Below are 26401 nucleotides of genomic sequence, written 5' to 3'. Positions count from 1 at the left end.
AATACCTGTCAAAAAACAATAAAACTGTTATTTAAGGTATTTTCATATTGCTTCTTGATTGGCATCCTCACTTGCAATTCTTTTCACCTATTAACACAATGAACATTACTACAGGCGGTTAGAATATGCTGTCACACAGATGAACATTAAAAAAGGTTAAGAAATGTAAATTTGAGATTTTCACATTGAGTAGCTTCCCAGGCACCTGCCTTAGAGAGAACCATTATTACAAGTGCCATTTTAACAACTGGTTCGCCAAACTCAACAAAAAATTAGGTATCGGTTCTTCCAAATTGGTGCAAACCAGTGGAATCCCACCACTGAGTCTGTATATCAGTGTTGAAAATTATATTTAAAATTGGAGCTAATGGAGGTTTCCTCAAGCCTATTACGTGGAAAGTATAACATTTTTCTGTTGCACACTTTATAATCATATACATTTCAAAATTCACCTCGGATTTGTGAACAGGAGGGACCATGGTAGCCTTCTCTGCTTAGCCACGTTTTCTGAGAATGTCAACTCTTAGGGACCCTCGTTCACTTAATGAACCCCTAAGCCTACTGAAGTAGGCTAATTAGGAAAAAGAACAACAACTTCACATTACTGCCCTTGCAGCCACATCAACCCAAAGTAATTCTCTTATCTTTCCATGAGGCAGGAGGGAGTGCAGAAGCAGGAACTGAATTCAGTATTCTTTGTTACCCATTAGGAATAAGGTTTGGCATCAAAATGTGTCAAGTTTGGCTTGACACCAAGGGCCATTAGGTTTCAATGATTTTTTCCAGGGACCTGGGCAGCTTTTTCTTTTCTAATTCAACATAGAGAACTGTTCCATACGCTCCTGAAAGCATCACTGGCAGTTTTGGGGAACGGAGAAGATTGTATTTACTGGAAGCTGTCTCAGAATAAGTGTATAATGAGAAGAATACTTTAAAGAGCCCCTTAGGGAAATTGGTGGAGGAACCCTGTCCTCTTTCCAGGAGGTGGGAAGGCATTCTGGAATAACCGGTGATTTAGGGAGGGGAGGCAAATGAACTGCAGGGCCTCATTCTGATTCCCAGGGGATTAGGCATTAGAACTGCCTCCCAGGGCCTCCTTCTCTGCCTTTGCTTTGCTGGAGGAGAAGACTCCACCCAGCCACACGGCTGCCTGGACAGAACATGGGGCTTCGCAAGTTATTTACTTTCTTCATTGCTTTTATTCCATTATTTGAAAATAGCAGAACATTCTGCAGAAGTATATTGAGAGGGCTAAATAAATTAACATGCCTAAAATAAATAATACAGAGCCCAACACAAATAAATGTTCGATGACAATTACATCAGTTACTTTTAAAACTTCAAAACATTAGTTCAAAATAGTTCCAAGTTAATCTCTAGCCAGGGATATCTATTTAGTTTTATCTTTTGGACTTTTCCATTTTTGCAGGAATTGAAGGAGGGCAAAATCGCCCAAACAACTTGGTGAAGGAAATAGGATTTATTAAAGCCGGTGGAGCATGTGAAGTTTGTAGCTCCAAAACAAGGGCTCCCGGAATTTGACTTTTTTACAGTTACATACCTTTACAGTATCTAAGCAATGGGCATATGATTTCTTTGTTTAAGGCTTCCCAGGACTCAAGGAGAGGGGAGGGAAAGTTTCAGTGGGGTCAGCAAGGGGGAAGGGGTTTCCAGATCACTGGCCATAGTTACATACAGATCCTGCTGTTCTTGTTTTGTATTATAACTATGGGATATAGATAATTTATCACTGGCTGACTCGGTTACCCCAGCTGGATTTTTTCCCTTGTATTCTTTTCATTTCTTCCTTCTCATCATTACCACCTTTCTCATCATTACCACCTCTATTGTGGTTTATAAGTTTTTGGACCTGAAGGACAAAGTAGCTATAAACAAGTTGTGTAGATTACAAATCTGGGAGAAAAAAATTAAATGTATTTTCTTTCTTGGAGAAGATCAGCTAATTGAAGTTAAAAACATGACAAAAGCATTTTTTCTTGAGAACACATTCTTCCCCCTCAATATACTTGTCTGAAAAAATAAAGCAGTCCTGTATGAGCTATTGAATTTGATTAGATACTAATTTCAAAGCCTCAACCTGCTCTTTTAATTCTTCCAGTGGAATTCTTTAATATACACACGTCCCTTTATGACTGCAACCCGAACCTAGGTCTGTGCTATGGGCAGCACGCATCTCTCCCTTTGGGGCTCTGGGTCTTTGGCTTCTCAGTAACTCGGAAGACTCCCAACACTGATGTTCTCTCCCTCTGTAACATTATACAACATTATTACAACAACTGTAGCCCAGCGATTTGGTGCCACAGCACGCTGGTGTGCCATTAAGAGTTTTTAAAACATGCCATACCTGACTGCTTAGTTAGGGGCACTGGCCTCTTTTCCCTTGGATTGGCAAATTAAAAAAATGACAACAGCCAACACAATAGTCATCCGGTGTGAATTCCCTGTCCTGAACCATAAATATATAGGTCGTGTAAAAGAATTGCATCTTTTTGGCCACGTCATATAATGTTGCATCTGATTTGTTCATTCTTGGTACCAGAAAACCTTACATATAATCATAGATTTCTGATTTTCTTAAACTAATTACTCTGGAGCAAAAAGGGTGGGTAATTACTATTATTATATGTTGTGTAAATTAATCAAAATAATACCTATTTTTTGTTAGATCAACAAAAAATATTTTTTTTGGTGTCTCGCAGAATTTAGTCATTAGTTTATGTATCCCATCAAATGAAAAAGGTTGCCTGGCCAGTTGTGGCACAGTGGATAGAGTGATGACCAGGAGCCCCGAGGTCACCAGTTTGAAACCCAACATCGTCTGTTTGAGCTTGGGGTCCCTGGCTTGAGCCAAAGGTAGCCAGTCAGATCCCCAGTCCAGGGTACGAGAAACAATCAATGCAGAAGGAAGTGGAACAAGTAGTGATGCTTCCCTCTCCCTCTTTCTCTCTTTCACAAAGAAAATAGAAAAGGAAAGAAGTGATAGGTTGAAAATTGCTGCTATAAATTGAAAAACACTTGCAAAAATAGGGTCTTGGCAAGCAGTATAAGCTACTCTCAGCAATCATTTTACAGAAGTGGAAAATATATCTACAAAACAAGATTATCTGTCACTTGCTTCACAGAATGTAGTTTATTTATCTTTCCATTATTTAGAAGGATTCTCAAAAACAAATGAAGTAGATATTTGAAATTTAATTGGATATTGTATTTAGAAAATAAAACAAAACAATATTGTCTGCCAGGTATTGTGTTCTGTGCTGAATAGGGAACAAAATAGACATGAATTCTAACTCATGAATTGTAAGATAAGCCTTTAGTTTCAGATTGAGTGTGCCCAAGAATTACTCAGGAAGCTCGTTTGAAATGTGGTTGCTGAGGACTTGGATTCTGATTCAAACAATCTGAGACAAACCCTAAAATCTGAATTTTTCATCAGTGCCCCACACGATGCTGATGCAGATCATCCAAAAAACACACACTGAAAACACTGGAAGAATGGAAGACCCAGGTAAATTTTGTTAAGGAAAAAGAAAAAGGTTTATGATTAACATTTCCCAAAGTAGTAATTTATGATGAAGGGACACAGAAAATAAGCATTGGCCTCCCACATCACCTTGCAAACGCAGAAAAAGTGTATCGTGAATGAAAAAGGCATAAAGGTTTCACTTTACAGGGAAATTTTGCAGAAGATGCAAGCTTTGTGGTTACTCAGACTTTTTCAGGCACTAGATCTTCCAGCTGTGACCAAATCTCTCAGGACTCTTTAGTACGTGTTCAACCTCTTTCCCAAGCCCCTGAAATGTTCAGAGAACAAGCCAACTGAATCAACAAGAGCTATATTTACCACAAGTGAAAGACTATCAATACTAGAGATAGCAGCAGGGAATTCTGACATCTGGTAGCGCCAGACGACTATGAAAGGCATTTGGCAAATCAATATTGGTGAAGCTTAGGAAAGACAGGTGCTTAATGGGGTCAGGATTAAACCAAACTGGTTAGAGAGAAAACTGTCTCATATAACGCAGGCTTGCCTGCCAGTTTGAAAAACTGATCCTTGATTCCCCAAGATGTCCATCCCTGCAGACAACTATACAAAGCAACTTATGTAAGTGGATACTATTTTTTATAAATGAATATCATGTAAAATTGAATAATCTTTTACAGATTTTTTTTTTCCTTAAGGTTAAAATACTGAGAAACTGTGAATGGCTTTCCTCTTAAGGTTTCTTGTGGAAATTATTTACTTATCCTGAATAATTGCTTACTTATACTGTTGGGGTAACTGCCATAAACAAACAATGTGCCTAGCGTGGTGGTGGGATTCAGCTGGTTTACATTAATTCAGCAGGACCCATATCTAATTTTTTGTTGAGTTCAGGGAACCAGTTGTTAAAATGGCACTTATAATCAGGGTTCTCTCTAAAGTGGGCACCTGGGCAGCTGCCCAATGTGGAAATCACAAACTTACATTCCTTACTCTTTTTAACATTCATCTGTGCAACAACCTATTCTAAGGGCCTGTAGTAAAGTTCATTCCATTTACAGGTGAAAAAAATCGCAAGTGAGGATGCCAATCAAAAAGTAATATGGAAATATCTTAAACAACAGGTTTATTGTTTTTGACAGGTATTATTTGATATTTTAATTAATATTTTAAAACTCTTATAATCTACTTTTGTGTACCTCTTTTATTGTTCTTATTTAAGTATTAAATGCATAAAATAATAAGCTACCTTTCGCTATATCTTTTTTTATACTTAAAACAGTCTTTAGGGCAGAGAACCAGTTGTGAAATTATTTGAATCCCACCACTGGTCCAGTGATAGTGATATTTAGTGAGGCATGGAAGGTAGCCTTCTCAATTTTTTAGTAAGGCAGCCTTTCAAGGATCTTGAATGATCCTTCTAGGAAACATAAAAATTCCCATAAAATTCTCCCCTTTCAGTTAATATATTTATGTCTCTGCAAGTCAGATGGTACCTTCTTTATCTGGGAGCTCAAGTAGCACAGAAGAGAAAAAAAAAGTCTGGAGTTGGTCATCAAGAAGAACAATTTATGAGGCAAGAAAACAACATTTATATCACATTGGACATTAAGCAAATATCAGAGACCCAGCTGATAGAGAATAGAGCAGGGAGGAAATTCAAGCTCTGCTTGACAGGAAAAGGGAGAAGGGGTGGAAAGTAGTTCAGTGTTTCACACACATGACCTTCCACTTTGTGTTGTTAGGCTTTGCCTACTCTTCAATCTAGCATTTATTTCTTCCTTTAGCAAGTACCATATGTCCCTATGTATAAGATGCACCATTTTTCAAAAAATTTGGGGTCTAAAACTGAGTGCATCTTATACAATGGTTGTAGGGTTTTTTAACTTGAATTTCTCGCTTTTTCATGTTTGTTTTTGTGTTCATTGTTATAGACAATTTGACACCAGCTGGAAGAGAGAAGAAACCAACTATCGGAGAAGTTTGTACCCAGGTGAAAAGATTCTGGGATAATATCAAGACTGAAATTGTTGTCAAGTCATATAAGAAATATGACATTTCAAATGTCATAGATGGAACTGAAGATGAGGTAATAAATGAAGAACGTGATTCATCATCAGACACAGATGATGAGAAGCTAATGCATGGGAGTTTTGACAGTAATGAGTTGTATAAATTTTATAACCAACAAAATTTGAGTTCAATACCTTTAGTAATATATTTTTTTTTTTCAAATTTTGGGCCTCAAAATTAAGATGTGTCTTATACATTGGAGCACCTTATACATGGGGAAATATGGTATTTCACCAAACTATCCACAATGTTTTCTGTCCAGTACTTGGTGCTAGGATATCAAAGTGAACAAAATAATAAACAGTCACACCCTGCTCTGTTTTTCCTACATTCCTCAAAATGAGCAGAGTGTGCTTTCAGAAGATTCACTACTTAGTGAGGAAAGCATGACCAAAATGCCGCCATCTCACTAATTCTTTTTTACTTGTTCAAGTACCTTATCAATTGTCTTTATGCTAATTACCAAGAATTTGCTTCAGTGAGTTGCACTAAAACACAACCATTAAAAAAAAGAGATTAAAGCAATTAAATCATTAAATAGTTATGGAATGATTTAGTATAGCTTCCAGGGGGACTACTGATTTTTAGAGAGACAGCGAGAGGATGAAAGAGAAGGGAGAAGGAAGGAAGCATCCATTTGTTGTTCCACTCAGTTGTGCATTTTCACTGGTTGCTTCCTGTGTGCCCTGACTGGGGATCAAACCTGTGACTTTGTTGTTTAGGGAGAACACTCTTACCTGACTGAGCTAAATAAATGGCCAGGGCCAAGACAAACTTTAAAGTAAATAAGCACCCTTGCTTCACATGCATTTCAAAATTATCTATCATTGATACTTCAGAATGTTTTTTAATGTACTAACTCCACATTATGGGCACATTGATGGCATTAGAAGATTTAATATTCCTTTTCAATAACTTACTAACTAACAATATGTCAGGAAATAGTTTGGGTGATGGGAAGACTCAGATTGAAACTATCCTTAGGAGCACAGAGGTTGTGGATTCAGTTCCCTGGCCAGAGCACATACAGGAGCAGCTCCATTTTCCTGTCTCTCTCTCTCTCTCTCTCTCTCTCTCTCTCTCCCTCTCTTAAAAAGAAAAGAAAAAATAAATAAGTAAAGTTTGTCTCATCTATGATGGCTCTTAGCCAATTTAAAGAGTTCAAATAGTCTTACTTAGGCCTTGTTTACTTACCTTAATTACTGCTTTCCATTGAGAACTCTCTATGAAAATTATTTTTAAAGTTATCTCCTTTAAAGGAACAGAGTTCTAACAAAAAGCATCTATATTTTATCTCCTTACACATTATCTAAGTTACCTACTATCCCAATTCTCAAATAGTAATAACAGTTATTATTTACTAAATGCCAAAAATGTGCCAGGCATTGTGCTACATCTTGCATAAGCATTGACTCATTATCACATTCAATTCTATCAGTGAGTTCAATCCCATTTCACAGTAAACCAAGGCTTGGTTAGAGCTGGAGTTTACAAAGCTAGTGAACAAAACCGATAGATCCAAGACAGAGGGACAAGACTCCTTAGTCTGTTTCCCTACCCCACACCACCGTGTCAATACCTAAATAAAGTCTTCTATTAGTTCTCAAGAACATGAGCAATTCTGATAAGTGTCTAAAGCCACAAGGAAAGAACATTTATTCTGTGCTTCTTGTGTATAGAAATAGATATAGATATGAATAATTAATCTGTTAATTTTTGTATTCAATTTCTTTATATGTGATGGGGCTAAAATATGTCCTTTGGGCATTTGAATATTTTAAGCGGAAGGAGTCTGAAAAAACAGCAGAAACGGGAAGGTCACTCTGACCTACCATCCACACTCTTCCGAGAACAGGTCATAAAACCTTTTTGTGAAAGGTGCACTCCCTCTGTAGGGAAAAAGGAGCATGCTTCTCTCTAAAGACAAAGGAATGCCAAGAAGAATCCAAACAAACAGCCTTGCTAAGCTCCCCTAATTTACCACCCTTCCTTTATATCTCTTAACCTCTCACATTCCTTCTTAGCTGGCTACACCTGGCATAAAAATAACCAGATCCATTTAAAGGAAACCAAGGTCTTCCTTTCCTCATGAAGTTTTCTATTTGGCATAAAATATATATCAAATAAATGGATATGCTTTTCTTCTGTTAATTTGTCTTTGCTAGTTAAATTTTCAGACCCAGCCAGGCACTCTAAGAGGGTGGAAGAAAGCTTCGTCCCTTCTCAAAGTATGTTTACTTATTCTTTGGCTAGTCTGTCAAATTATCTCAAAAAATTAAAAGGTCCTTATTAAGCTCATTTAATCTAAAAATATAACAAAACATAAAAAAGTAGAGTAAGGGAGATTAAGAATATATGAAGGAAGTAGCAGATGGTTAACCTAATGAGCAAAGTAGGCCTCACTGAGAGAATGAGATTTGAGCGATGATATGAAGGAGGTGAGAAAGTTAGCTTCACTGATACCTGGGGGAGCGAGCTGTCTAGGCAGAGAGAACAACAGGTAAACTGACCTTGACCTTAAGGTGAGACAGTATCTGGTTTAGTCTTTAAGCATAGGCAATGATGGAAAGTGTGCTAGGTAATGAAGTCAGAAATAATAAGGAAGAGTCAAGTGGATCATCTAAGATCTTGTAGTTTGCTTTGATAGCTTCTATTCTCAGTGAAATGGGGAGACATTGCCAGATATTGAGCAGAGGAATCATAGACATGACAAATGTTTTAACAGCTCACTCTATCTACCCTGTCATAAAGGGACTCTAGGGGTAAAGCATTTTAGTAATTCTGATGAAATCATAATAGCTAGGACCCAGATATTACATTGGCAAAAGTAAGATGTAGATACATTCTGAAGACACAACCTACGTAAATCTCCGGCAAACTGACTACAGAGTATATGAGGGAAAGAGAGAAATAAAGCTTGACTCTAAGATTTTTGGCCTGAACAATTAGAAAAATAAAGTTGTTATTAACTGAGATGTAGAAGTCTAAAAGGATTTTGGAAAATAAAAAGAGTTCAATTTCAGACATATTGCATTTAAAATGTCTATTAAATATCTAAATGAAAATGTCAAGTTAGCGAACGATTGAACCCAAGAGATTACACCAATCCTCAAAAAAAAAGAAAAAAAAAAGAAAAAAGAAAAGAGCCTGACCAGGCAGTGGCGCAATGGATAGAGCATTGGAATGGGATACGGAGGACCCAGGTTCCAAACCCCAAGATTGCCGGCTTGAGTGTGGGTTTACCAGCTTGAGTGTGGGGTTGCTGGCTTGAGCATGGATTTTAGACATGACCTCATGGTTGCTGGCTTGAGGCCAAAGGTCACTGGCTTGAGCCCAAGGTTACTGGCTTGAGCAAGGGGTCACCCACTCTGTTATAGCCCCATGGTCTAGGCACGTATGAGAAAGTAATCAATGAACAACTAAGGAGCTGCAACAAAGAATTGATGCTTCTCATCTTTCTCCCTTCCTGTCTGTCCCTATCTGTCCCTCTCTCTGACCCTCTCTCTGTCTCTGTCAAAAAAATAAAGGAAACAAAGGAAAATTTGTATCTGAAAAATTTTAAAGTCCAAGAGGATTAGAGTCAGTATCAAATTTAATTTTTTTACAAAAATATATTTACATGCCCAAATTTTATGAAATAATTTATATTGATTAGATGTTTTTGTCATTCAAAGAAGAAATAAAACTGAGTGTCTCAGCAGTTCTAGTCTTGAACCATTTTCTTTAACATCGACCATGGCTGAGGTCTGGGTACTGAGAGATGTCACTCATGAGGATATTGAAAGTTTTGCCATAATGGATCTATTTCTACATGCAAAGAAAGTATCAGATATTTGTTTTGAGGTGATAGTAACTTGTTTTGATGACTAGTACTATGATTTGTGCTTTGATTACTTTGGACAGTAGCCTGAAATTTTTCTGACAACAAACCTTTAAAAGAAAATAATTTATTGTCTCTCAACAGTAAATTTAGGCACATGGATTTTTTTTAACTCTACCCATTTCATCATACTTGGTGGTTTTTATTCTTCACTTCAAATAATACTTGAAAATTATTTTATTTAGCAGATTGAGGAAATACAGATATGAAAATATAGGTTAAAAACCCAGTTTGGTAAAAGAACCTCGTGAGGTAGGAGAGTTTATATATGTTGATGAAAATCTTAGTTTATTACCAGATGTATCATTTATGATGGACAAGTCTCAAAGGTACAATGAATCCCAACATAATATTAGAATGAATATAAACAATCCCTTTAAAATATTATATAAGCCTTAACAGAGCCAAAAATATTTCAGGGAGTTTTGTTGTTGTTGTTTTAAAGCCTAGGGAACATTTCCTTATATGAAAATATAAAATTCAGTGTCTTCTAAACCTGTACAAAGGTCTAACATGTACAAAGAGGTCTTCTAGCCTGTACAAACAAAGATACATTTAAAAATTAAGCAGTTCCTTTTTTAAAAAAAATACATAAATGAAAGTTCAAAGCCATGTGCTGAGGATGATCAAATATAAGTAATGTATGTCAAAATATTTTCCGCAACTGACTGTGTGGCCTGCATTCTTTGAACATTTTTAGTCCCTGTGGTCTGGGACAGTCTTACATAATAGGCATCTTTTCCAGGAAGTCCTTGTTAACATCTGTGGAATAAATGAATGAGAGAAAAGAGAAATAAATGAACACCAGCCAAAATGTCCATCAAGTTAAAATATTAACTATTTACATGTAGCAATTTGCTTTGGTCGAATTATTTCATTTACCTATATCCTTAGTAAATTCCTCTTTATAATTTATTTGTCGGTTTTACAGGGAAAGTGTCAGATATTGCCATATCTAGGTCCTTAGAAATACAAAAGTGGGCATAACTGGGCATCCCCTAAATTGAGAAATACATGAAAAACTGAAATACACCTTGAGAGAGAATATATTATGTATTAAATACTTAACAAGGCATTTTCTGAACTGAGAAACACTTGGAAAATTGAAATATATTATAAAATGTGCCCCAGAACAGATAGAGTTGGGGACAATATAGACTAACACCATCCAATAGAAACATGATGACAGAGATGTCATTTTCAATTTTTCAGTAACCACACCAAAAGAGTAAAAAGAAGTGAAATTAAATTTAATGATATATTTTATATATGTAAATATATCCAAATTTTTATATTTTACATCTAACCAACAATAAAATTCTTGAGATACATCTTTTGCAAACTAAGGTCTTTAAAATCTGGTGTGCACTTTCTACTTAAAGCATATTTCAATTGAATCAGGTACACTTGAAGTGCTCAACAGACTCATAAGGGCCATGGCTACCATATTGAGCAGCATAGATAGAGACTGGTACTTACTTTTATTCTGAGTGGTTTCTTTTTCAGAGAGAGGAAGAGAAATATAAACCTCATTTTGTTGATTTTGTTTTGTTAAAAGTGTCATTGTGATCTAAAATCTTAGACACTATGGACACCAAAGTCTAACTGAAGTTATTTGGGAGTTTTGCAAATGTTAAAGCTGCATGACATTAAACGTCAGAACCCAAAGGACATACAATACAGAGAACCAATGAAAAACAGATTTACAAACTGATTAAAATCTGCAGAACTGTCTCACACTTAATCCCATGCTTCTTGATGTCATTAGCTAAAGATATGATCTAGTTTTGACTTTTGAATCTAGGCCTCTGGGCTTTCTGCTGAGACACCGGGAAAACGAACATGGCTTTTAAACCAAGTGGACTTACCATGCATTTGAATAATGCCTCTACCTCATCTTTTATAAAATGGAGCTAGTAACATCTAGGTTGAGAGTTTTTCTTCATCAAATAGGATAATACTGTCTATGTAAATCAATTTTTCCTTTTCCTAATGTACCACAATTTGTTCTCATTGTCTTTTATTTGCTCTTCTTGAATTAACTGCTATCACCTGTCATCAACTCTAACTCCTCTTCTTGTGCTTAATACCCTTTCAGACCATGCCTAGTGCCAGAAGAGGAATTCCTCAGGTGGCCCGCAGACCCAGCCCTAGACTGTGCTACCACCACACCCCTCATCACAAAGGCCTATTTCTTCCAACTCACCAGGATAATTGACAGGACAAAAATTACATGTTAAGAGGCAATTATTCAATTTCTACTTTAGCTCTACCTTTTCCTTGTTCTTTTCATTCCTGTTGCTATTCTTCTATTTATCACCTACCTCACTGGGGAGCACAGAATGAAAAGTTGTAAACATGAATCAGTCTATTTTAGATATTAGCAAGATCATTTTAAAGTACTATAGAATAAGGGTGCTTTAACTGTTGAGAAAAGTAATCCCAATACAGCAGTGGTTCAGGAATGTGTCACGTGGGGTGGGGGGATCCCAGAAAAGATTTGTGAGATAAGGCTTACACAGGGCACGGAGGCACCACAGGCCTCTTAGGGAATCCGCATAAGAAAGTCTGACTTTCACAAGAAAGACAATTTGCACATCTTCAATCACCCTGACAGTTTTCCAACTTTCTTGATGACAAAAATTTGTGTTAAATTCGCACGCGCGCACGCATGTGTGTGTGTGTGTGTGTGTGTGTGTGTGTGTGTCTGTCTGTGTTAAAGCTGGAGAAGGAAGAGAATTTGCCAGTTTTATACAGCACTTTTTGATTAAATACTAAATGCGCTGGTTTAACTTAAACATATTAATATAATTGTGGTTAAAAACTACAATGTAAAACGTCAAATATATCTAGGATTTCAAAATAGGATGTGTATCATATTCCAGGAAAAAAAAAATGTCTCATTGACATTGATAATAAATAATTGACTTTTCAAGTCCAGTTTTAGCTTGTGATTTATTTAATTGTTTAGTGAATACTGGAAAATTAGAGAGTACCCTAGATCTTGGAGTGGAGCCAGGGGAACATGTCTCACTCATGTAGAACAAATTGCAGGCAATAACATTAAGTTTAAAACAGCACAATCGGTACTTCAAATATGAATTTCTAGGTTTTATTTTAGCCTGAACCAAGCTAAGATTGAGAAAAACCTTAGTTTTAGTACTAACTCTGCTAGTTACTAAGTATTGATATATAATTTACATAGCACCTTTGATCCTATATTCCTATATTATACAAATTATAAACTCTGTGTTTTTACCAATTTTATTATCCAAAATAGTGTTTCATGGCTTATGTTTGAAAACGTTAAAATAAATAATTGATACAATATAAAATTTCAGGATGAGGATCAGAGACTCAATTTTATCAGAGAAATAAAAAATACAGGTTTCTTCCACTACCTGAAAGTAGAGCATTCCTATTAGCATTATGTAAAGCAAAATGGTATAAAGCACAGAAATAATTACCTTAGAACCTGTCTTGCTAACAGATGCACAAAATAAATACAGATAAAGCACAAATGCTCACAGACACAGTTCAAAGCTACAGTGACTTGATGCTGAGTGTAGTTCCGGGGGAAAGAGCTTAGTGGGGACCACTGTCACACAGCTTGAGATACAAAATAAACAACAACAAAAAAGCATCTCACTGCAAAACGAAAACTGAATGTTATTTTCACTTTTCACCCTTTTTTCATAGAAGTAAAAATCCTCTGAATTCTTTTCAGTTAGCAAGAACAGGTACTAATATAGGTTTTTCATAATAATAAAGTGGCTCAACAGTAAACTTCTGAAAAGTGGAGGATACAGTACTTGCATTAAGCATCAAAATCTTCAAATTCCTTAGAAGCCAAAGTAAGCAGAAAAAAGAAAGGAAAGTGAGTTGCAACTCCTACTGTATGATAAGAGACAGTTTCTGCTTTACACAGGAAAACACAGAAAAACACTTTGTATGAGATAGTTTTATTTTATGAAGTTATCGGGCTCAATAATTCAATACCAACTCTGTAGATAGTGCAATGTCTTCCTCATAATCTTATGTTGATGTAAAAACTCCATATAAATTCAGAAAAACCATTCATGATCATCTATCTGACTCTCAGGTTATGAGCCCAGGAACAGAGATTATGGTTTGGATTTTACAAGTGACAAAATGGAGATAGCTTTTAGTGATTTCAGTTTTTCTGGAACGTATGACATTGGATGACAAATTGGCGGTCTTCTAGTTCCCCATGCTCTATAAATAGCCATGAAGGAAATAAGAGAGAGAAGCTATTTATACATTGAGAACGGAGGGCCTCCTCATTTATATGGCTATCTTCTCTGAGGAGAATGTTAACCCTTTAAAAAGCATTTGGTTTAAGCTGTTATATGAAAATGTGTCCTCGCTGAGAAAGGAATCAGAATCAATGCAGATGTAAGAAGAAAAGAAACTGCACAAATACTGAACTGAAGTTTGATACTGGCAAGGCTCACAATGTAAACTTCTCTTTCTATTATTTTGGCTTTATGCTTCCTTTAATCTCATAATCAAGATGAAAACATAAGTATGGGACAAAATCCAAACACATTATTGTAAATCTTTTCAGCTAGAAAGGTGTTCTACTCCCATTCAGAACACAGAGAGTCAAAAGAATACCTAAGAGCTGGGGAAAGGCCAAATTTCACTTGTAATTGAATGGCCCATGAGGAGTTTTGGTTGTAGGCCAAAAATTATAAAGTGAAAAATGCTTTCTACACTTTTTTAAAGACCTAACAATCCAAAATACACTGACATCCTAAATTATGCCTTCTTATTAGATTGTTAAATTTCAGTCAAGTACCCTTTAGTCTTGTCTGGCCAGTTAATTTATCTCCATATGTCTTATATTTCAGCATTGATATGAAAATGATATCACTATATCTTCAGATGTTTTGTTTTAAGCTGCAAAGAGATGAAAAATGCCCAACTGCTTTCTTTTTAAAGTTTTTTGTTTTGTTTTGTTTTGTTTTTTAGTATTCCTACTTGGCATCCTTCTCAACTATTCTTCTACCTTGTCAAAGCCATTGGTCCATAGATTCTACAGCTTTTTTATTATCTATTACTCCCTTCATGTGTTTACTTCCCTCCTTAGCTAGATTCCATGTGCAACATTAAAACAACAGTTGTCAAAAGCTTAACTATTTCTCTCATTTCTCTCTTCATCATATTCTCTTAGCAAAATCCCAGTCCTAATTAAACTCAGCTAATACAGTGAGGCTAAGCCCACAAACAATTTCTTCTGGATAAAAACATACAATTACTGGGTCTGAATGTATTACATGGCTACAAAACTCAAAGGGGCATGCAACACTGCTCAGAAATTCTACTGGATATATGACTCTCCCAAATAACTATTTCATGCATTACTATCTTCAGTCTTTCTATAACACTTCTCCCTTAACCCATTCTCAGCTGACCACCTTGCCTCATAATTAAACAAACAAACAAAAAGACAGATTAGGTAATATCTCATGTGTCACGGTGACAATGAACTACTTGGAGACCAGATGGAATGCTCTGAGAGTCGAAGGGAGGCGACAGCCCTGGTCTGCAGACCAAAGGACTGAAGCCCCATCCCCAGCCTTGCTCAGATATTTATTAGCCAATACTCAAGGAAACAGCAGAAATTTTCAAGGGGTGAAGTAAAGGACAAGGAACATGCTGACTTTTTTTTTTTTTTTGTATTTTTCTGAAGCTGGAAACGGGGAGAGACAGTCAGACAGACTCCCGCATGCGCCCGACCAGGATCCGCCCGACCAGGATCCACCCGGCACGCCCACCAGGGGCGATGCTCTGCCCACCAGGGGGCAATGGTCTGCCCCTCCGGGAGGGGGGGGGGGTCGCTCTGCCGCGACCAGAGCCACTCTAGCGCCTGGGGCAGAGGCCAAGGAGCCATCCCCAGCACCCGGGCCATCTTTGCTCCAATGGAGCCTCGGCTGCGGGAGGGGAAGAGAGAGACAGAGAGGAAGGAGGGGGGGTGGGGGGGTGGAGAAGCAATGGGAGCTTCTCCTATGTGCCCTGGTCAGGAATCGAACCCGGGTCCCCCGCACGCCAGGCCGACGCTCTACCGCTGAGCCAACCGGCCAGGGCCAACATGCTGACTTTTCATCTCTGTTCTGAGATTCTTATTGCTGAATCTTATCCTGCTGTTTTGTTGTTTCCAGCACAGGGTCAGAAAGGCCCTGAACTTTTGCCCTAAGGCACCTCTCTGCTTCTAATTGTTTATGCATATTTTCATAGCATACTCCTATACTCATACATCTTTATAAATTGAAATAGCCAGTCTACTTATATCTGCACCCTTTATGAATATATGTAGTGTTCTTTGGTTACCCAAGTCCAGTTTCTTCACTTGTGCTCTAGGTAGAGTCCTTTCCTTTGCTTTCAACAGACTCTGTTACTGCGATTACTTCCTTTGTAACCTGCAACTATTTCTGCTTCTCTAATGAATTATTGCCATTTAACTAAAACATGTTGAGTATTTCCTCTGTTTAACAAAATAAATCTATTTTGACCCTCTTTCTGTTCCAGCTTCTGCCTCATCTCTCAACTCCCACTGACAGCACAGCTTCTCCCTTAAATGGTAGTCCACAGCCACTACCTTTCACCTTTTGACCTTACACCCTTTCTCCAGGTTTTCTGTGCCACCAGTTCACCACTCCTGTTCCAATCAGTTTACTGATGACCTTCATATGATCATGTCCAATGGTCACTTTTTTGTTTTTACCAGATTTTATCATCAGCATTTGCTACATTATTTTTGAAAGTGATTTATGTTTTAATAAGAAAAAATGTGTTTTCTGGTTTTCCTTTCACAGCTTATTCCTTCTAAGTCTTTTATTTTTAATCTCCTGATTAACATGAGATGTTGGTATTGCACAGAACTGTGCCTGATCCCCTTTTCTTCTCTACCTGCATAGTCTTCATTGGTGCCTTCCCTCAAATCTAGCATTTTAGGAATTTTCCCAAAGTTACTTCACCAGACTTGGTCTTTTTCTGGAACTAATGATTTATACTGTATATGCAACTCCTCCTTAATATCTCCATAAGATTTTCTGATAAATATGTTAAAATTAACATGATCCAAACAGAACTATTGAACTGTTTTTACAAATTTGCTTCACTCTCAATTTTCTCCAGTAAGTAGTATAGCCATCCACACAGTTGTTTGAGTAAAAAATCTAGGTATTATCCTTTATGCTCCACCTTCAATAAAGCAAGTCTTATTGAGTCTACCTCCAAAACCTATCTCACATTATCACTTCTTTTCATACACAGTTGAGCCTGAACAACATGAATTTGAACTACATGGGTTTATTTATACAGGCATTTTTTTTCAATATGTACAGTAAATATATTTTCCCTTATGATTTTCTTAATAACATTTTTTCTTGTACCCTACTTTATCTTAAGAATACAGTACACAATAGATATAACACAAAAAATATATGTTAATTGATTATGTTACTAGTCAACATTAGGCTATTATGAATTAAGTTTTTGGGGAGTCAAGTTATATGAGAATTTCTACTGCATGAGCAGATCAGCACCCCTAACCCCAACTTTGTTCAAAAGTCAACTATACATTGTTATGAAACTATGGTCTTCTACCTGGTCTCTTGTTTCTCCTCTACTCTTCTACAACCTCCTCCACAATTCCCTACATGGTAGTCAGAGGGGTTTTGAAATGTAAATCAAGTCATGCCACTCCTTTAAAATCACTAGTGGATTCTCATCATTCAAAGTAAATCCAAAATAAATTAATATGTAAATCCAATCTCCTTAGACACCTTATAAATAATCTAGCTCCTGCCTACTCCTATGACCTTTAGAATTTCTCACTAACTTCATCTACCAACACTACCCCTCCTTGATCACCCGCCTTTGGCCACCTGCACTCTTTTTCTACCTGCAAAGCTTTTTCTCTGATATTCTCACACATGAGACTTGCCCTTTTTTCTTTTAAATAGTATAACTACTTTAGAGTCATTCTGACTACTGTATAATCAAAATAGACACACAGTCATTATGCTCTTCCCTCTCATTTGTTTTTTTTCCTTCAGACTCTTTCCTTCATTGAAATCATCTACTTCTATGACTTTTGTTGCCATTGTCTTTTGATAGTGGTTGAATCTACATTTCAAGCTCTCTCCTCCACCACACCCTCATTTTATTCTATAAAGCATCACTTGTTGGTCCTATTACCCCTCAGCCCAAACCAAACCAAGCTTATCTTCCAGCCTTCGAAATCAAACTTTTGAATTTCCCTGGCTGTAGCAATAACACTGACAGTATCTGAGGCTACTACGCTAGGAATCTGGGTGGATATTTCTCTTTTACTTTATTTCTTTCTTTCTCCAACCAGCAGTTAAACTCTATAGATTCTTCCTTGGATACATTTCTGGATTTGTCCTCTCCACTCAGTTCACATACTCAACATCCTAATCTATACCTTCCTAATTTCAGAGCCAGATTCTTTCCACTATCTCCTAACAATGCTCTAACACCATTTCTTTTCCTCTAATCCAGTGGTCCCCAACCTTTTTTGGGCCACGGACCGGTTTAATGTCAGAAAATATTTTCATGGACCAGCCTTTAGGGTGGGACAGATAAATGCAAAAATAAAATTATGTGACTCGCGTAAAAACTGTGGTATTTTTAAGTATAATTGTTGAATTTACGAGACAAGCGTCAAGAGTGAGTCTTAGATGGATGGAACAGAGGGAATCTGGTCATTTTTTAAAATAAAACGTTCAGACTTAAATATAAATAAAACGGAAATAATGTAAATTATTTATTCTTTGGGGACCACTGCTCTAATCCACTTGCTATTCTACTGCCAAGTTAGTCTCCCTAAAATCTGTTTTCCCTTCACCATTACAAGGAAGGGGGGGGGGATAAAGCTCACTTTATTTAGCAGCTAACCATCATGTTGGCACTTTATTTATGTTGCCTTATGAAGTCCTCTCACCCAATACTCTGAGGCAGATATTAGAATTCCTGTTTCATTTATGGTGAGAGTAAGGATCAGGAAGGTTAACAACCTGCTCAAGATCAACCACAGCTGATCATTAGTGGATCTGCTATTGAACCTGTCCTATCTCAATTATACCCTGCTGATTCAATAATTTTGTTTTTAATCATATAGGTTTTTTTAATTTTTTGTATACAATTTTAAGATATATCATTTGTATATTGCATTGTGTACCCACCACCCAAAGTCAAAACTTCTTTTAAATGTCCCTCATTATCTAGCCCAGTACTCATTGAATTTTTATATTTTGAGCATCTACAGTGTATAAGGAACTTGATGAAAAACAAAGATCAGTGAGAAAGAGATTCTCAAGGAGCTTACAGTCTATGAAGAAAGACAACATATGAAGATAAATTATTAGAAGCATTTTTATCTGGTTTATTCCCTATTGTATCTCCAATATCTAGAACAGTTTTGATTCGTTTCCTAGAGCTAGTGTAACAAATTACAACAAATTAGGTGGTTTAAGACAACAGAAATTTATTCTTTCACAATATTGATGGCAAGAAACTCAAAATTAAGATGTCAGTAGAGCTGGTTCTTTCTGGAGGCTCTGAGAAAGAATATTTTTCATGCATTTCTCCTTACTTTTGGCATTGCTTGGCTTGTAGCTGCAACACTCCAAACTCTGCCTCCTTTGTCACATGGCCTTCTTCCCTGTATAATCTGTCTCTGTTTCTCTTTGTCCCTAAATCTCCCTCATCTTGTAAGGATACCAGTCATTGAATTTAGGGCTCCTACCTGATCTAGCTTGCCTGCATCATTGTCGCTGCAAAGATACTATTTACAAATAAAGTCATATTCACTGGTTAGAAGTGAACATTAATCTGGGGGAGACACTGTAAATAAACTTATTACAGTATATAGCACATAATAGCCACTCAATAAATATTTGTTGCATAAAGAAATAGCATAAAGTAGAAAACGTTTTAAGAGAGGTAGTAATTTTTTTAAATTTCATTGCTGTTCTGCCCTCTAACGGGCAGCCTCGCTCTCCACATTCTGCACTTGCTCCTCCCCTCTTGATGACGTCACCGGTCACCCGGGAAACCGGCTGCTTCATCCAGCCCACCGGAAGCTGGTTTCATGGCAGCGGCAGCGAAGGAAGCAGTTTTGGGGCTGTTAGTGGGGGCAGTGGACCAGGGCACCAACTCGACACGCTTTTTGGTCTTCAATTCAAAAACTGCCGAACTACTTAGTCATCATCAAGTGGAAATAAAACAACAGTTCCCAAGAGAAGGATGGGTGGAACAAGACCCTAAGGAAATTTTGCTGTCTGTCTATGAGTGTATAGATAAAACATGTGAGAAACTTAACCAGCTCAATATTGACATTTCTAACATAAAAGCTATTGGTGTCACTAACCAGAGGGAAACCACTGTAGTTTGGGACAAGATAACTGGACAGCCTCTCTACAATGCTGTAGTGTGGCTTGATCTAAGAACCCAGTCCACGGTTGAGAATCTTGGTAAGAGAATCCCAGCAAGTAATAACTTTGTCAAGTCCAAGACAGGCCTGCCACTTAGCACTTACTTCAGTGCAGTGAAACTTCGCTGGATTCTTGACAATGTGGAAACAGTTCAAAAAGCTGTTGAAGAAGACAGAGCTCTTTTTGGTACCATGGATTCCTGGCTTATTTGGAATTTGACAGGAGGAGTTAATGGAGGTATCCACTGTACAGATGTAACAAATGCAAGCAGGACGATGCTCTTCAACATTCATTCTCTGGAATGGGATAAAGACCTCTGTGAATTTTTTGAAATTCCAATGAACGTTCTTCCAAATGTCCGTAGTTGTTCTGAGATTTATGGCCTAATGAAAGATGGATCCTTGGAAGGTGTGCCAATATCTGGGTGCTTGGGGGACCAATCTGCTGCATTGGTGGGACAGATGTGCTTCCGGGATGGACAAGCCAAAAACACGTATGGAACAGGTTGTTTCTTACTGTGTAATACTGGCCATAAGTGTGTATTTTCTGATAATGGCCTTCTGACCACAGTGGCTTACAAACTTGGCAGAGACAAACCCATTTGTTATGCATTAGAAGGTTCTGTAGCTATAGCTGGTGGTCTTATTCGCTGGCTAAGAGACAATCTTGGAATTATAAAATCCTCAGAGGAAACTGAAAAACTTGCTCAAAAAGTAGGAACTTCTTATGGCTGCTATTTTGTCCCAGCGTTTTCAGGGTTATATGCACCTTACTGGGAGCCCAGTGCAAGAGGGATTATCTGTGGTCTCACTCAGTTCACCAATAAAAGCCATATAGCTTTTGCTGCATTAGAAGCTGTTTGTTTCCAAACCCGAGAGATTTTGGATGCCATGAACCGCGACTGTGGAATTCCACTCAGTCACCTGCAGGTAGACGGAGGAATGACCAACAACAAAATTCTTATGCAACTACAAGCAGATATTCTGTGTATCCCTGTAGTGAAGCCCTCTATGCCAGAAACAACTGCCCTGGGAGCCGCCATGGCAGCAGGGGCTGCAGAAGGAGTTGGGATTTGGAGTCTGGAACCCGAGGATCTGTCAACCCTCACAATGGAGCAGTTTAATCCCAAGATCAATGCTGAAGAAAGTGAAGTTCGTTATTCTGTCTGGAAGAAAGCTGTAATGAAGTCAATGGGTTGGGTTACAACTCAGTCTTCGGAAAGTGGTGATCCTAGTATCTTCAGTAGTCTACCCTTGGGCTTTTTTATAGTGAGTAGCATGGTAATGTTAATCGGAGCAAGGTACATGTCAGATATCTCATAAATAAAACCAAGTCATGGATTCCAACAATGCAAGCTCTTTACCTAACAAGAGACTCCCAACGAGTCTGTCTCTTAATGTGATGACTCCATTCATAGACTCTAATTTTATTTGTAAATCACTTGCTGCATGAACCCTCCAAGTTGACCTGTGGCTTGAAATAAAGAAAATGCAGCAAAAAGAAAAAAAATCACATTGGTGTTTCTGACTACTTTTTAAAGCTTTCCATAATTTTCTTAACCCTATAAATAAATCTTTTCTCTCACTACACTTGAACATAAAACCTATTTGTCAATTGGTCTAATTTCCTTCCTGACACTCATGTTCTCATTCTTGATCCCCTAATTACATTCATACATGACTTATTATTGTTCACTCAAATTCATTTGTTTATGCTACTTCTTTAGCTTCCATACTGACTTCTCCAGTTATTTCCTTCTTATTTATTTTCAAATGTTATGGTCTGAATGTGTCCCTCCAAAAGTCATATATTGAATGCTAACCCCCAAAGGTGATGCTATTATGAGGTAGGACCTTTGGAAGGTGTTCTCATCATGTGGGTGGAATTCTTGTGAGAGGTATTAGTATATAATAAACAGTTTCCAGAGAGACCTCTAAATCTTCTACCATATGAGGACACAGTGAGAAGAGGTTGGCTATAAACCAGAAAGAGGGTCACTCACTTGACCAGAACACTGAGGAGTATATTTCTGTTGTTTGCAAGCCAAAATATCTATGATATTTTGTTATAGCAGCCCAAATAGACTAAAACATCTTCCAAAGCCTATTAAAATATTGTATCTTTCAAGAAGCATTTTCTGATTAACCACCTCCTTTCTCTAAATTTCTAAATACAATTGCATTTTCTTTGCATCACTTGAAATTTCAGTTACTTATTTATATAACTACTCCCAAACTCAGTTGCTTTCAACAACAGTAGGATATAAGGATCCAAGACAACCTCACCCACATATCTGACAGGTGATACTGGTGTTGGTTAGGGCACCTCTCTCTTTCTCAATCCTCTGGTTGGCTAGACCAAATTCCTTCTGTGTCAGCCCAGGGTAGACTATTATGGTAGAAGCTGCAGTTTCTCTCAAGATGTGGACTCTCATACTCAACATAGCATCATTTCCATCATATTCTATGGTCTGAATAAGTCACAAGGCCAGCCCATGCTCAAAGATCAGGGAAATAGTCTCTATATCCTGGTGGGACAGGCAGCAAAGTCACACTGCAGAGAAGAATGGGAGGAGAAGAGAAAAAAGCTGTGGTCATCTTTGAAAACAAATACAACACTTGATATAATGACACACTCTCTTTAAGCGTTATTTTCCAACCACATGTGTTTTAATGTGATTGGTTCATAAATTTTGATATAATTTCCTTGAAATTAAAATTCAAACCACGTTGTCTTGAAATTTTGTAAATGCTTAATACAGACCTGGGCATATATTATATTTTAAATTAATATTTATAATATTAATTATACAACACTTTGCTAGACACTTGTAAGGATGTAAAGTCATTCTAAGTATATTAAGTAATTTAATTCTCACAATGACTATATGAGAAAGGTATATTTTTAGCCCCATTTTACAAAGAAGAAAAGAGAGGCAAGGTATAGTTAAATGCTTTTCTCAGGGTCCACAACTACCAAGTTGTGAAGTTGCTAGTCAAATTCAGGCTTTCTGGTTCTGAATTTCATGCTCTTAACCAATATACTTTATTTGTGCTGATATTATGATGATGCAAATTAGCATCATTGTTTTTATATCTGTACAAACATATATCACTTAAAACTACCTAGAAAATATTTTAGCATCATTGGTATGATAGACAGGCAGAAAAGACAAATGATATATTTCTAGACAGAATGGGTTTGTATAAAATACTGAGTTCTTTTTGAAAACATAGAAAAATAAATCTAATAATCACTGATATCATACCTGAAGTTAAACCCCTCTTTTTTTGTTTTTACATATTTTAAATTAAAAAAATGTTTCAATTACCATTGACATTCAATATTTTATTAGTTTCAGGTATACAGCATAGTGGTTAGACATTCAGATAATTTATGAAGTGATTCCCTGATAAATCTAGTACACACCTTAAACCCTTCTTTTTTTTTCTCTTCTTGGCCCTCTAAAATCTCCCACAATGATGTGAACACTGGGCTTTTTTCAGTATATTTACAGGACAAAGTTCTAGTTAATCAAATCCTCAATGAAGAGTATCTTATCTGAGCTTTGGTAATATCCTTCTGCTGTTCACATTAGCAGGAGATTAGCACATGTCACAAATGAGACCCATACTCGTGTGGGTCAGTTAACATGCCACCATTTCATCTCCTTATCTTAATTGCCCTTAGTCACCAGCAGGATTTGGGATGAGAGACTGGAGTTGATCTGGTCCATCAATTACAGCTTTGAGAAAACCCCAAAGTGCATGCATTTACAGTAAGACAGTTTTTAACAACTTCATATCCAAGGTATGTTCTGTATTAAAAACTTGAGATCACTGAGGCCTGATGCCAGAATTTGAGTAAACCCAGAGAATGTAATACTTGTTTGTCCTCTTCTTTCCTTTGCAGGTATGCAACATATGTTCTTCTCAAGAAAAGCATAGTCTTGAGCTGCTAGATTTTTTTTAGAAACATCTTATTTTTTTCTGTTGTTTCCAGATAACTATGATGTTCCTGGAGCAGTTTCCTTGTGATTTCCCACCTATAAGCAAGGGAATACATAATAATAAACCTAAGTAACTTAAAATGTTTATTGCATAACATGGGCTACTGAGAATCTAGAGATGATCTATTTGATGGTCCTTTAAACTATGGAACAAGCAAGCAGACATAAATCCTGTGACAAAATAATAGCAGGAACTGGTAAGAGTCTTTAGAATCCATGGTAAAAGGTGTGCAAATATCTTTCTCTCTGAGTCAGACATGGTCAAGGATGTTATCTAAGTCTTTTGGCATGATCTAGGTGATGTTCTTCATAAAATCAAGGAGTCTTCTCACAAAATAGTTGTTATTGGTTGAATTGTGTCTCCCCAAAATGATGTTGAAATTCTAACCCCCGTACCTGTGAATGTGATCTTATTTGCAAATAATATAATTAATATGAGGTCATTAGGGTAAACCCTAATTTAATAAGACTGTGTCTTTATCAGAAGGAGACATTTGAATAGAAAGACAAACACACAGAAAGGGAAGACAATATGAAGACACCAGGAGAAGATGGCCATTTACAAGCCGAAGAACATCAGGTAGTGGTAGCAAATCCCTAGAAGCCAAAAGAGGCTTCTCCCTCACTGCCCTCAAAAGGAACCAACCCTTCTGACATCTTTATTTCAGACTTCTACCTTCCAGAAGAGTAGATTTGTATTGTTTATCACTAATTTGAAGAGATATATGCAACATTGTTCACAATAGCCAAGATATGGATGCAATCTAAGTTTTCATTGACAGATGAATGGATAAAGATGTAATATATAGTACTCAGTCATAAAAATAAAATATAATAAAATCTTACCATTTGCAACAACATTGATGGATGTAGAGGGCATTACACTAAGTGAAATAAGTCAGACAGAGAAAAATAAATACCACATGATTTTACTTATATCTGGAATATAAATAATAAACAAGCAAAATAGAAACAAATTGAGAGATACAGATAATAAGTTGATGGTTGCCAGTTGGGGATGGGTCAAAAAGGTTAAAGTGATTAAGATGTAAAAAACTGCCAGTTATAAAAATAGTCACAGGGACGTAAAGCACAGCATAGAGAATACAGTCAATAATATTACAATAACTATATATGGTATCAGATGGGTACTAGACTTATTGGTATGATCACTTCATTAAGAATATATATATTTAATCATTATGTTATACATCTGAAACTAATATAATATTGTATGTACACTGTAATTAAAAAATCAATATTTTAAAAACTGAGTTGTTTAAGCAACTCAGTTTATGGGAATTTATTATAGCAGCCCCAGGAAACTAGTACAATAGTGTTTATATATTCTTAGTGACTTCAGGCCCTAAATGGCTATAGCTCCTAGAGGATAAATTCTGGTACCAGTAACAAGGTACAGATTATTTAGGAAACAAAGAAACTATTGGCCACAGGAATAAACACAATTTTCTTAACCTTATATTCATGCAATTTTCTTAACCTTATACTTAAGGTTAATTTTCTTAACCTTAAATCATGATTCTTTTTTCAGAAGAGAGAACAATTTCCCATGGTAATTATTTAATGAAAACATAACTTCATTTAACACTGTTTTCTATTCCACAGTAATTTAAAAGATATGTAAAGAGTGAAAATAAAATGCTATCTTTAAAGAGTTTATAATTAGTTGGGGATAAGCAAGACACTGACCAAATTAAAAATCAAAAAAGGTCATATCCAATGAATTTGTAAATTAAACAGTGTAAGAGTACTATAAACTCAACATTAGTATGAAAATCTCATAGGAAAAGTAACTTTTTAAATCATATAATATTTAATATTTGCAAGCATAATATGTAATACTGCAAAGAGACATAAACTTAAAAAAAAATCAACTTTACAGTAAAGGTTTTACTTACTTGATCTCTTCATTCTTAACTACCAGCATCTTGACTGCAATTGTGACTTGGTTTGCAAATAATCTAAACACTTACAGAAGATACCTGGAAAGATGTTCCTGATTCTGCCCTTCATGCAGCTAATAGAAAGGGGTGACTGAAAATAAATAAAACTGTAATATGCAATGGGAATTATATGTGGTTTTCTTCTTTTCAGTAAATTTATTATATTACATATTATTATATATTACTATACCGTATATATTAAGCCACAAATAATATATTCACTATATGTTCCTTAAAGGCAAAATATATGTCTTGCTACCACCTAGGATCTAGAATTTTTCAGTATATTGGTTAAATAAACAAAAGGATAAGTGGGTTTCTAAAATTAACTCCTCTATGACAAACATATTTATGCTCATAACCACTTGTTCTGGTGCAATACACATTTTTTTTCTTTTTCTTGTGTTGATTAATTTCTATTGATCCTCTAGTCTAGTCTGTGGTCTACACTGTTCTGTCTCACACCATTCAGTGCTGGGTTATTGA

The 26401-nt window shown here is 36.5% G+C and overlaps 1 pseudogene; it reads left to right on the top strand.

Annotated features, from left to right (window-relative positions):
* The first annotated feature begins 3975 nt into the window (after window positions 1–3975).
* On the top strand, window positions 3976–26032 carry LOC136405357 (glycerol kinase pseudogene; annotated as a pseudogene).
* Window positions 26033–26401: the final 369 nt, after the last annotated feature.

This window comes from Saccopteryx leptura, chromosome 5 (assembly GCF_036850995.1).
Source record: "Saccopteryx leptura isolate mSacLep1 chromosome 5, mSacLep1_pri_phased_curated, whole genome shotgun sequence".
In the NCBI taxonomy this organism is placed as follows: Eukaryota; Metazoa; Chordata; class Mammalia; order Chiroptera; family Emballonuridae; genus Saccopteryx; species Saccopteryx leptura.
This window is presented reverse-complemented; position numbering and strand designations above follow the sequence as displayed.